Here is a 12,926-nt window from a genome sequence, read left to right as displayed (position 1 = left end):
ACTTATTTTTCCCCCTTCTCTGGAAAATGGCTGAAAATTGTCCAAAAAGTTATGTTGCGAGTCGCTTAAAAAAGTAGCTCAGTGGGTTTGAAGTGTTGCTAAACTGCATTCAGTTGCCAATAATGGTGTGTAAACTATATGGCAAAAATAAAAATTAACAGAATAGTGTGCCCGTATGAGGTCATGTGCTGCTGCCATATCGGTAGACCAACAGACTGTAGTGAACAAAGGTCAGAGGTAATGTTGTAAACAAATTCCTGTAACTATGATAAATTTCTGTGAGAAGAACAGTGCCAGCATTTTGTGCTGTCTAAAGCCCTATTTTGCAGGGTTTCCCCTAGAAAAACTGGAAAGAGTAGTGGCCCCCTGAGCGCAAGGTGCAAAGAGCATGCCACCATTGGCTGCATGCAAGTTCGGAGGGTCCAGGGGCATGCTCCCCCATAAAATTTTGAAATATATGTTCATTTCATGGCTTCTAGACACCGGCTAGTGGCCTAGTGGTAGCGTGTCCGCCTCTTGATCGGGAGACTGTGAGTTCTATTCACGGTCGGGTCATACCATCATAAAAATGGTACCCACTACCATCTGGCAAGGCACGCTGCAATACAGATGCGAGTGGGGAGTTAAACTCTCGTGGTTACCAGAGGACTAGCCCCCCACTGTAACCCTAGCTATGTAATAGGTGAGAGGCCGAGGGCTGCGAAAACTGAGATCGGCACTGCCCGATGCGCCACACGGCGTGGGAAGGACTTTAACTTTTTAACTTTTCATGGCTTCTAGAGACATCTAGAATATTCTGGATCATCAAGTGAGAAGGCATGATCTAGAACCCTTCACAGTCCTACAGTTGCACCAGGCACTTCATGAGGAATGGGAACTCCCCACACAGGCTGAAATCTGGCAACTGATTGACTCGATGCATCTGAGAATTCAGGCTGTATGACACGCCAGAGGTGGCCATACAAGATACTAACTGATGATCCAGAATCACACTTTGATTTGATGTTAGGCCAAAAAAAAAGTGTGTTTCCGGTTACCCGACCGACCCTAAACTTTTTTTTTCGTTTTTTTCCCAGTCGCGACTTTTACATATAACCCAACCGCGTGAACCGGAAGTTTTTGTCACTCACTGGGAAAATCAGGGCTTTCCACAAGCGCCGGCTGCCGGCCATACAGCCGGCTACTTTAATGACTTATTTTTGTAGCCCACAGGCTCTAAATATTAATTTTCGATTTTAATAAAATTAAATGTTTATCTAACGGACTGACAATAATGTCAAACTGAACCGCACTCATTTAAGTTGTGATTCGCGCTGTTTGTACCGATAATAACCACAAATTCCCCGCCAACTTCGTTGATCAGGGGAGAGTAACTCATCCGCGGCCCCGACATGCGGGGTGCGCGCGCGCACTCGGCGGAGGCAATAGTGTGTCGGGGCCGTCGGAGGGAACAGAAGCAGAGATAACGCTTATTTTGTCTTTCACCTAGAGACATGATTCAGACTTTAAAACGGAGACAAAATTCTACTGTGTGGATCTGGCATTCAACTTTTTTGCTAGGTTCTATACTTTTTGATCAGTCGCAGATCAAACACCATGAGCACATCTGGAGAAATTCAGACTTTATAATGGGTGTCTATGGCGTTACACACCAGTGGAGCTCAGGAGTTTAGAGTGGAGGCAGCTTGAAAAAAAAAAAGCTCTTTCTCATTTAAACTGTTTTCTCAGCCACAATTTTCACTCTACACACACAATTTTCTCAAAAGTTGTAGTCACACATTGTGTGAATCAAGACAAGTGTCTACCTGAGCGATAGGATTTACAGTTTTTGAATGAGAAGCCTGAGAGTAAGGAGAGGACAACCGCGCTGCCCCATAGACTCACATTATAAACGTGGCAGCGCTTTTATTGCAAAATCATAAAAGTCACTTGTTTTTAACTTGCTCTAGTGTCCACATTTTTTACACTAGGGACAAAAAAAATACATTAATGTGTTCATGGGAGCCTTGTAGCACTCAATGTGAAAGAATTTTGTGAATATCTCCTTTTGTTTCCCTGTAAATCAGCATTGTTCGAGGAGAGGGAACTCTGAGAAAAAGCGCTCTTTGCTTGTTATATTGTGTCTTTTCCCTGCACCGTTACCAAGGCGACGAGCTCCACTCAGGGAGCAGAGAGGGGAGGGGCTGCTCTCTCTCTCTCTCTCTCTCTCTCTCTCTCATGGTGTATTGAGCTGTTATATTTACAGAATAATTCATGTTAAAAGGTGTCTCATGCTGCATCAGATTCATCAGAAGATGGTAACTCAGGTGACCTGCAAAGAAATTCATTATATTTTGTGAAATTATTCCTGTCTAAATATAGGTTATGGCAGCCATCTTGGAAAAAAAAATGCCTGCCTACCGACCCTAGTTTTGAAATCTACGTAACCGGAAAAAAACACCCTTTTTTTTTTTTTTTTTTTTGGCTTTATGAATTTCAAACCAGGACTAATTTGTTTTTCATTCATAACTCCAAAATGGTGTATTTGAGTTAAACCTTGATATTTATTGTGTTTTGTTAAATCTATCATGAGAAAATGGCATGTATCGTAATAAACCTCAGTGTTGTATTGGAAGTTTTGGTCAGTGTACATCAGTACATGTCCATACTTGTAAAACTGTGTAGAGTAGGAACTAGTGAAGTCTGAGGACCTAATCTGTTGTGAATTAAATGTAAACGAGAACTAGTGTAAACTTATTCACTAATATGACGGCAACTGGAAATTACATCTTGTATTGGGTGTGTGCAAGATGGTCTATAGACCCCTTTCACTGACGTCACCCGAAACCGGAAGTAAACAGACCCTGCGCCATTTTGGAAGACCAACAAACTCGTGATAAGGGGATAATAACGGCAGCGGTATGTGAACCCACGAGAATAAAGTGGAGTGGCAAACGACTTAAACAAATCTGAGCTGTTTTATTTATGATTTATTGGCCCAACAGTAGACTTGAAAGAAACCTGTGTGAGACTTGGCAAAAAACTGTGGATATAATGGATAAGTCTGTGCATGATCTGCGGACACTTTGAGGTAAGCAAACGCAAGAAATTCAGATTTAAAACATGCTAAAGTGGCCCCAAGTTGATAACTGTATGTGGAGCAAGCCTCCCAGACTTCTACAATTTAATAATAATTTAGGATGGTTTGGGGCTTGCTCGCTGCTGCCAGGTTGGTTGTTGAGTAGCCTGACTTTTTTTTTTTTTTTTCCTTGCGTGTGGTATCATTGTTGACGCGAGGTTGTTTTTTGAACATGCCAATGCGGACACGATTTCCCCTGATGAGTTATGACTTCAGACGCGATGCGTGTGTGGAGGTGTGGAGTCCCCGTGATATGTGCATAAGATAGGCTTCTCATGTGTTTGGAGATCCGCGCTCCGAGACAAGCGCAAGCACACACACCCCCAAGGGAAAAAAAGGGGCCCCCCCGAAAATATCGGCATAGTTCGAACACTGAGTGTAGGCACTGGGTGTAAACAACAAATAGTTTACAATGTCTGGGTAGCAAACAGATGGCAGAATTGGTGTCAGGTCCTCCTTATGTTTCCATTCTCCCTTGCCCCGAGTCTTATCATATGGGTCAAACCCATCAATCACAGCCAGTTTCTCCACATACCGTGCCCTTTCTGCAACTGGTAATGTACTCACATAACCAGAATTATCATCCATCGTGTCACATTACTCTCGCTTGTACTTTGTTTTATATTGCAGGCTTTCGTCTAAACGGGGGAACAGGGGCACTGCGCCCTCTTACTCTCGGCGTGCGCCCCCTTACCGACTCCGTGAAAACATCCCAGCAACACTACGTGACAATGTGTCTGATCATCAAATACGTTATAATTGCTCCAAAAATATTCCAATCATAGTAGATACACCGCCAGACGGTGCAAAAACAATCCGAATTGGCGTTTTCCAGACTGAGGCGCCATGTTGTTTAGTTGTTTACTTGTCGCGGCTGCTCTCGCGAGATTTGACATGGGTTACATACAAGGTCAGCTGACTTGTAGCGCGAGATTTCTCGAGACTGAATGACCTTTCACCCACCGGCGCGGGAGCTTTTGACAGACGTAGTTCGCGAGTTGTTTTTGTTGACTCTTGGGCATTTAAAGATGTCATCCCGCGGCACGAAGCGGAAGAAAGCCAAAGACTGTCCGGGGCAGAAGAAGATTAGGCCAAATAAAAAAAGTGTGTGTTTCCGGTAACCCGACCGATTGAGAATTTCCGCGTCGAAATTGCCGACCGTAAAGTTTTTATTACAAATTTCCCTCGATATTTTAATGTAAGCGGCGTTAGTTTGTCATAATTTTTTGTTTCAACGCATTCAAGTTGTGAAAGAAACGATAAAAAGTAAAATGTTTCGCCACTTCTATCAGCCCTCCTGCATAAACTGAACCGAGCCGCCATTTTGAATCCTCATTCAAGGCTGTAATGCAAATTGCTTCCTTTTCAGTATACAAGTGCACTTCCATGGCAGGGAAAAACACTACATTTTGCCGCCGATGTAGTCCCCTATTTATACAAATAGGAGTCATTCAGGATTCAGCCATGTTTTTGCTCGACCCAAGTTCTACAGTAGGCTAGGCTAGGCCGTCTGCTTTGAATGGAAGTAGCCTAGCCTAGGACGCTATTTTCACGTTATTTCTTGATAAGGTGTTTTCACATTATTACATGAAAATATCATGAAATATCGCTTCCGTAGATCATAACTCGAACTCTCGCGATATTTTTTTTTTATTCGTTTAATGATTTAAAACACTTATTTTATTATGATGTGTGGTATAAAGGATTCTGTGCCAAAATACTATTTTGTAAGATGTTTACTTGTGTTAATTTTTTTCGAACAAAATAAAAAAAACATTAAGAAAAAAAAAAAAACTTTCCTACCTACCGACCTTATTTTAGTATTTCATGTTACCGGAAACACACTATTTATTTATTTTTTTTGGCCTTACTTCTTTCTTTTTCAATGTTGACAGACAATTTGTTACAATTTCCCTCTCAGATAGCCTCAGAATGTCCCATTGGAGCATTTTTCAAAGGCTTTGCACGGCGGGGGGGGGGGACAACCGGGACACCCCCCCGCTCCCTCGCCATGGTGAGCGCCCTCATACTAAATTTTTCTAGAAAAAACCCTGTATTGTGAGTGCATGTACCTGGTCTTCCAATATGGCGCCTAACAAAATCTCGTGGCGCGGTGACGTCATGTGAAAGGGGTCTATAGTAGTTCTAAACTTCTATAATATCTCTCTTCTCCAGGTTGACACAGTTCCAGGAGGTCTTTATGTTTGACATGCTTTGGAGCAATTCCAGCGTTATGGACGTGACACTTGAACTCAAAATGGCAACAAATGACCCAGTGCATGTTTTATTGTCTCCCAGTATTTAAACAGGTGTTGCATATTTTAAGGCTGTACCATACTGGAGAAGTGATAGAACAAGAGCAATTCCCATAGTACATCTAGGGCATGCCAGAAAACGCCAATAAAAGATGCGTTATGGATGTGACAGAAAAAGTATCACTTTTCTTGGGTTACTGTACATTTTTATCAAACTCTGTGAAATCGTAAACCTAATGTCGAAATGGAGATATCCATTTGATAGAGGGGTCCAAGGTGAATATTAAAAAATCTTTGTTTAAAATATTTTGTATTTCATGCAGAGTTTCAGAAGGAAAAGTCAGCGTTATGGATGTGACGAAATTCCGTTATGGATGTGACGCATCTGAAATAGACATGGCATATGTTTAGAAAATCAGCAATTTAACCACCATAACCCTTTGAAAAACTCTCTAAATATCAGCTAAAACTATCAAAGTTCTTAAATAATATTTAGGATGGCTATTGTTTTGCTGTTTTGTGGATTTTAGCATACATTTCTGTGGCTTGTGGCAATAATATAGAATTGTACATGATCAAAGTTGATTTTAGCTTGGGTTTTACATTATAAGAAAGAAAGACTGACAGTGACATATTAGGTTGGTTACAAATTGGTTCAACTTATTCACATCTGTAAAATACAGGCCTAGGTGATATCTCTGGGAGTGGTTTTGATGTATTACATGTTGCTTTATTTTTGCATGGTGAGGTTGACATTTACATGGAATTGCCCTTTGGTCAAAATACAACAAGGATAAAGCACCACAGCACCCTTCTCAGCCTGTCTAAACAACCCTGTTCAAATTTTGGTGCCTATTCCTTTAAATGATAGTGAGCCACTGCTCACCCCAACCCCCTCTTCTGCTGGCCAATCGGGTATCACTTTCCTCATGAATATTCATTTACAAAGGCAGTTCTCAAGCCATGAGTGGAGGTACTTGGATGAGGTGTTGGCATAATTCTGAGTGCCCCTTGTGACCTCAAAAGGGAAGCCACATCTGAATAGTTTGTTGAAGCACATGCTTTCTAAAATAGTCAGTTTCTTTTGGGCTGCCCTGGTTCTTATTTTGGAGGTTGTGGGTAGGTGGGTGCGACAGATACCCAAATGCATATGCACAAGCACTGAAAATGCGTTTTTCGTAATGTACTCTTCAACAAAAAGGGGAAAACTGTCTTGTCATAATTAGGTGGCATCAGTATTTACTGTATTTCAAGCCGTTGCCAACTTATTTTTTGCAACCCCAGTTCTAAAAAAGCTAAGTTTTTATGTAAAATGTAAATAAAGACAGAATGCAATGATTTGCAAATCATGGAAACCCAATATTTCATTGAAAATGGTACAAAGTCAACGTATTAAATGTTGAAACTGAGGATTTTTATTGTTTTTTTGAAAAATGTATGCTTGTTTTGAATTTGATGCCAGCAACACATTTAAAAAAAAAAAAGATGAGATGGGGCATGTTTCACCATTGTCTTGCATCACCTCTACTTTTAACAACAGTGTGAATGTTTGGGAACTGAGGAGACCTCAGTTACTGTAGCTTTGAAAGAAAAATGTCCCATTCTTGCTTGATGGACAATTTCAGTTGCTTCACAGTTTGGTGTCTTTGTTGTATGTTGCACTTATTATTGTGTTGAATTAGGGGTCGACCGATAATCGGCCTGGCCGATATATCGGGCCGATATTCTGCATTTTTAGGGTTATCGGTATCGGCCATAATTTCCACCGATATGCCGATAACATGCCTTTTTGCAGCCATTTCGTTCCTAACGCGACTGTCACTGCACGTCCTTTCCTGCACTCGCCTCTGAGTTCAAGAACACGGTCCCGCCCACCACAACATCTTATTTGTTTGGCACAAGAGATATAGCCAATCAACACGCGTAGCTAACCGCTGTGAACCGTTTCAAGGCGGCCGTATGGGCACTCGGGCAGAAGCAGATCCCACTTCAAGGTAAGGACACGCTGCTTTTGCCGCAATAAGTCACAAACACACAAGTTGCAAAAGCACAACATCATTATATGTTTACATTCTTCATCTACTACTTGTTAAAATTGTCCATTTGCATCTGTGTAGCCAGGCAAACTTAGCTTACGGAAGGAAGCACTTGAATTATCCTACAACCAACTAGTCTCGCTGAAACTACATGTAATGTTGTCCATAGTAAGCTAACGTAGTCCCCAGCATAACGTAGGCTGCAGTCATTTTTAAATCCCCGTCTGGAAACGTTGTGAATGTGTCAGTAGTTCTCCTCGAACAGTAGAATGACAGCCATACAGAGAGGTGGTCAAGGGAAGACGAAATAAAACGTAGTGTTTGTGTTCTGTAGGCTAGCGCAAGCCTACTGGCTATTTGTTATGGTGATGAGTAAACTTCATGACGTGACTCGTGCTCAAAAAGCGCATTGCACTTGTATATGTTAGGTAACTTTATAAAGCGCTATTTGAACATTTAAACAAGCCAGGTGTGATATGGTGCTAGCAGGCTATGTTTGTCAGGACGCTTGTTGTGGGCTCAGTAATAAATTGTCGTGGATGCGCACTTGCTTGGATAAACGGTAATGAATGAAATACATCAATTAAACTCTTGACTTAAATGTTCTTATGCTACTTCACATTGCTCTGTAATGTACTCCACTAGTATTTATAATTCTTGCGCAAGTGATTCTCCTCGCTAGCGCTCCGATTCAGAAATCGATATACTCTTAAAGGAGCAGCCGCTCCTTTTAACCAGAGCTTTTAACATGCAGAGCAACTGTGCTTCCTTCACTACAATATAATCCTAAATTGGGAATATTAGGCTTGGGCATTAAAAGCATTAGAATGTAGATGGTTACTTAAGTTGTTACATAATAGGGAGTGATAGCCTACTTTATGTTTGATTTTACTTTTTAAAAAATGCTGCAGGCAGCTCCCTACACTTGATTTATTTAAAAACTACTTGAAGTTGGTAAGTCTTACTTAGTTCTTAGTGTAAAAGAATCCAGAGTGTATTTTCATTTATTTTCCACTGAAAATGGTGAGCTGTAATATAGTAGGGAGTGATTTTTTTTTTATTTTTTTTTATTGGTGAATATTTTATTATTTTATTTCTCATTTTATTCTAACTAATGTTTGACTTTATTGTACAAATGCTGCTGGCATCTCCCTGCACAAAATTTAATGTTCAATTTTACAATTAAACATATACATTTCATGGATATGAAGGTCTGTGTCAGTGTGTGCTATGTTTAATTTCATGTGAATTATAATGTTTACATTTATCGGTTGCACATATCGGTTATCGGCATCCCAATTCCATAATAATCGGTATCGGTATCAGCCCTGAAAAAAAACATATCAGTCGATCCCTATGTTGAATGAATGTTTGCTTTCAGTGGGATTCAGGTCTGGACTGCAGGCAAGCCAGTTTAGCACCTGGGCTGTCTTACAGTGGAGCTATAGTGGTACTTGAAAGTTTGTGAACCCTTTAGAATTTTCTATATTTCTGCATAAATATGACCTAAAACATCAGATTTTCACACAAGTCCTAAAAGTCGATAAAGAGAACCTAGTTAAACAAACGAGACAAAAATATAATACTTGGTCATTTAATTATTGAGGAAAATGATCCAATATTACATGTCTGTGAGTGGCAAAAGTATGTGAACCTTTGCTTTCAGTATCTGGTGTGACCCCCTTGTGCAGCAATAACTGCAACTAAACGTTTCCGGTAACTGTTGATCAGTCCTGCACACCGGCTTGGAGGAATTTTGGCCCATTCCTCCATACAGAACAGCTTCAACTCTGGGATGTTGGTGGGTTTCCTCACATGAACTGCTCGCTTCAGGTCCTTCCAAAACCTTTTGATTTGGATTAAGGTCAGGACTTGCCCATTCCAAAACATATTAACTTAATTCTTCTTTAACCATTCTTTGGTAGAATGACTTGTGTGCTTAGGGTCGTTGTCTTGCTGTATGACGCACCTTCTCTTGAGATTCAGTTCATGAACAGATGTCCTGACATTTTCCTTTAGAATTCACTGTTATAATTCAGAATTCATTGTTCCATCAATGATGGCAAGCCGTCCTGGCCCAGATGCAGCAAAACGGGCCCAAACCATGATCCTACCACCACCATGTTTCACTTATGGGATAAGGTTCTTATGCTGGAATGCAGTGTTTTCCTTTCTCCAAACATAACCAGGGTTCTGCACGAGGGGTTTTAGAGGGGCAGGCCGCCCCCCTTTCTGTGATTCCCGCCCCCATTTAATTTCTGCCGCCCCTTTACAAAAGGAAGAGAAGTCCCTTTGTTTTCTTTGTGACAGATAGCCTTTCTCTGTTGGAGTACCGACAAAGTACACTACAGACAAAAAAATTACATCACTGTGTTCAGGAGAGCCTTGTGGCGCTCAATGTGAAAGAATTTTGTGAATATCTCCTTCCGTTTTCGTGTAAATCCCCGTTGTTTGGAGGGAGCACTCTGAGGAAAAAGTGCAATTTCTGTGTGATACTCTGTCTCTGCACTGATCGCGCGGGTGGGGGAGGGGATGCTCGCTCTCTCTCACACACAGGAGGGAGGGGCTGCTTAGTCTGGCTAACGCAACTTCAAAGCTCTGCGAGCATTGGTCTGGCATAGATATTAAGCCCAACCGTTTCCCAAAGCGCGTGGTTGACCCGCCTCCCTGAAATGCCTCAGTTTGCTACTGGTTGAAGCCAGAAAAGGCTGTGACGAAGCTTAAACCAATCACATCACTCTTTCCTCTGACGTATGTGACGCGACGGAAACTGCTTGAGTAACAGGAAGAAGAAGGAGGAGCTGAAGAGGAAGATAATAACACGAGCAGAAATGGAGAGAAACTTCCTGTTGAATGCTTTCAATACAGCATCTACCGCTGTGTCAAAGGCTTGCCACTGCTCCATGTTCGTAATGTTTCTAGTGAATGAAGCGCTTCCGGCATAGATTCTGTAAACAATCTATGGCTTCCGGTCGCAGTTCTACTATGTCACTGTCTTGAACACGCCTCTACCCAGGGCCGTTGGAGATGCTCAAAGTTGATTGGCTCCCAATTTTTCGGGAGCTTGGAAGAGCTGGAGATAGCTTGCCTTGCCAGACTAAGTTCGCAACAGCCCCCCGTGTTGCGTCACACTAAGGATGGGCGGGCCCAGGCTAGGGGCTGCTCGCTCTCTCTCACTCTCTCTCACACACACACACACACACACACACACACACACACACACACACGCACGCACAGGAGGGAGGGGCTGCTCCCTCTCAGAGAGACACAGGCTTTTAGGATCATGGCAAATCATACATTCACACAGTTCAGCTCCGCTCCGGCAATAGCGACTGCTGCGCGCACTGCATCACACTCTCAATTTCCCACAGGGGAATTGTTGGCTCTAGTTATAATTTATAATGCTTATGTACATTCTTTTACAAAAGTGCAATATTTTGATGCTGCTGAGCCATTGATCAACCTTTTTTTTTATGTCTATGTTGGAGATGGGAAAAGTAAAAGAAGCAAAAGTTTACTTAAGAAAGATGGCTCTCTTTTTATTTTAAGTTATTATAACTTGTTCCTCAGGCACTCAATGTTAATAAACAGGCCTACATTTGAAATCTGTTGACCTCAGTTTTCATTCTTGCATTAGCTTTATGGAATTCATTGTATTAATTAATTTGCACTGAAGTGTGCAAATTAATTAATACAATGAATTCAAGTGTAAGTGTGTAATGTTTGATGTATGATGTTTTGTACCAGTCCAATTGATTCCTCTATTCTAAATGATTACTATTTTAGAGTATTTTATGCAAATTCTATGCAAGTGACACATGTAAACTTATGCAAATTTGTTTCAAGGTCATCCGATTGACCCCCACCCCCCCTATATTTTCAATCCGTGGAGAACTCTGATAACACTTCTCATTTAAACCAAAAAGTTCTATTTCGGTCTCATCCATCCACAAAACATTTTTCCAATAGCCTTCTGGCTTGTCCACATGATCTTTGCTGCTCATCTGCAGTTTGCTAATGTTCTTTTTGGAGAGCACTGGCTTTCTCCTTGCAAGCCTGCCATGCACGCCATTGTTGTTCAGTGTTCTCCTGATGGTGGACTCATGAACATTAGCCATTGTGAGAGAGGCCTTCAGTTGCTTAGAAGTTACCATGAGGTCCTTTGTGACCTCACCGACTATTACACACCTTGCTCTTGGAGTGATCTTTGTTGGTTGACCACTCCTGGGGAGGGTAACAATGGTCTTGAATTTCCTCCATTTGTACACAACCTGTCTGACTGTGGATTGGTGGAGTCCAAACTCTTTAGAGATGGTTTTGTAACCTTTTCCAGCCTGATGAGCATCAACAATGCTTTTTCTGAGGTCCTCAGAAGTCTCCTTTTGTTCGTGTCATGATACACTTCCACAAAAGTGTTGTAAAGATCAGACTTTGATAGATCCCTGTTCTTTAAATAAAACAGGGTGCCCACTCACACCTGATTGTCATCCCATTGATTGAAAACGCCTGACTAATTTCACCTTCAAATTAACTGCTAATCCTAGAGGTTAACATATACTTTTGCTACTCACAGGTATGTAATACTGGATCATTTTCCTCAATAAATAAATGACCAAGTATAATATTTTTGTCTCATTTTGTTTAACTGGGTTCTCTTTATCTACTTTTAGGACTTGTGTGAAAACCTAATGATGTCTTGGGTCATTTATGCAGAAATATAGAACATTCTAAAGGGTTCACAAACTTTCAAGCACCACTGTATACAGTTGTAATACGTGCAGAATGTGGTGTGGGATTGTCTTACTGAAGTAAGCAAGGCCTTCCCTGAAAAAGATGTCATCTGGATGGCAACATGTCGCTCCAAATGCTGAATTATTTGTACAGGTTTAATGGTGCCTTCCCATATGTGCAAGGCCCGCATGCCATGTACACATGCATCACAGATGCTGGCTTTTGAACTGCGTGCTAACAAGCTGGATAGTCCCTCTATTCTTTAGCCTGGAGGATGTGGTGTCCATGATTTCCAAAAAGAATTTCAATTTTTGATTCATCAGGTTTATCAGTCCATCATAAAGGAGTTTGGACCCAGAGAAGGTGGTGGTGGTGTTTCTGGATATTGTTTATATGTGCTGCTGCTGACCTTCTACCGCTCATCCATTGAGAGCATACTGATGTACTGTATTTACAGTATGGTACGGCAGCTGCACTGCTGTAGACAGGGAGAGGCTCCAGAGGGTAGTTAAGGCAGCACAGAGGATCATTGGCTGCCCTGTCCCCTTCCTGATGGACATTTACACCTCCCGCTGCCTTAGCAGAGCTAAGAATATTATCAAGGACAGCTCCCACCCTGGCTTTGATCTGTTCAACCTGTTGCCCTCAGGGAGGCGCTACAGGTGCATCAGGGCAAAGACAAATAGATTAAAAAACCAGCTTCTTTTCAAAAGCCATAACTGCCCTGAACTCGGATATGCTCTGACTTTATAGTCTCTCTTTTTATTTTACTATTTTACTAATTTA

The 12,926-nt window shown here is 41.6% G+C and overlaps 1 protein-coding gene across 2 annotated transcripts in view; it reads left to right on the top strand.

The window, feature by feature from the left end:
- Positions 1–12,926, top strand: part of LOC132875667 (serine/threonine-protein phosphatase PP1-gamma catalytic subunit A) — a 322,481-nt gene that overhangs the window by 21,232 nt on the left and 288,323 nt on the right. The window lies entirely within an intron of this gene.

This window comes from Neoarius graeffei, chromosome 28, assembly GCF_027579695.1.
Source record: "Neoarius graeffei isolate fNeoGra1 chromosome 28, fNeoGra1.pri, whole genome shotgun sequence".
Lineage (NCBI taxonomy): Eukaryota > Metazoa > Chordata > Actinopteri > Siluriformes > Ariidae > Neoarius > Neoarius graeffei.
The sequence above is the reverse complement of the archived record's forward strand: the minus strand, read 5'-3'. Positions and strand labels throughout refer to the sequence as shown.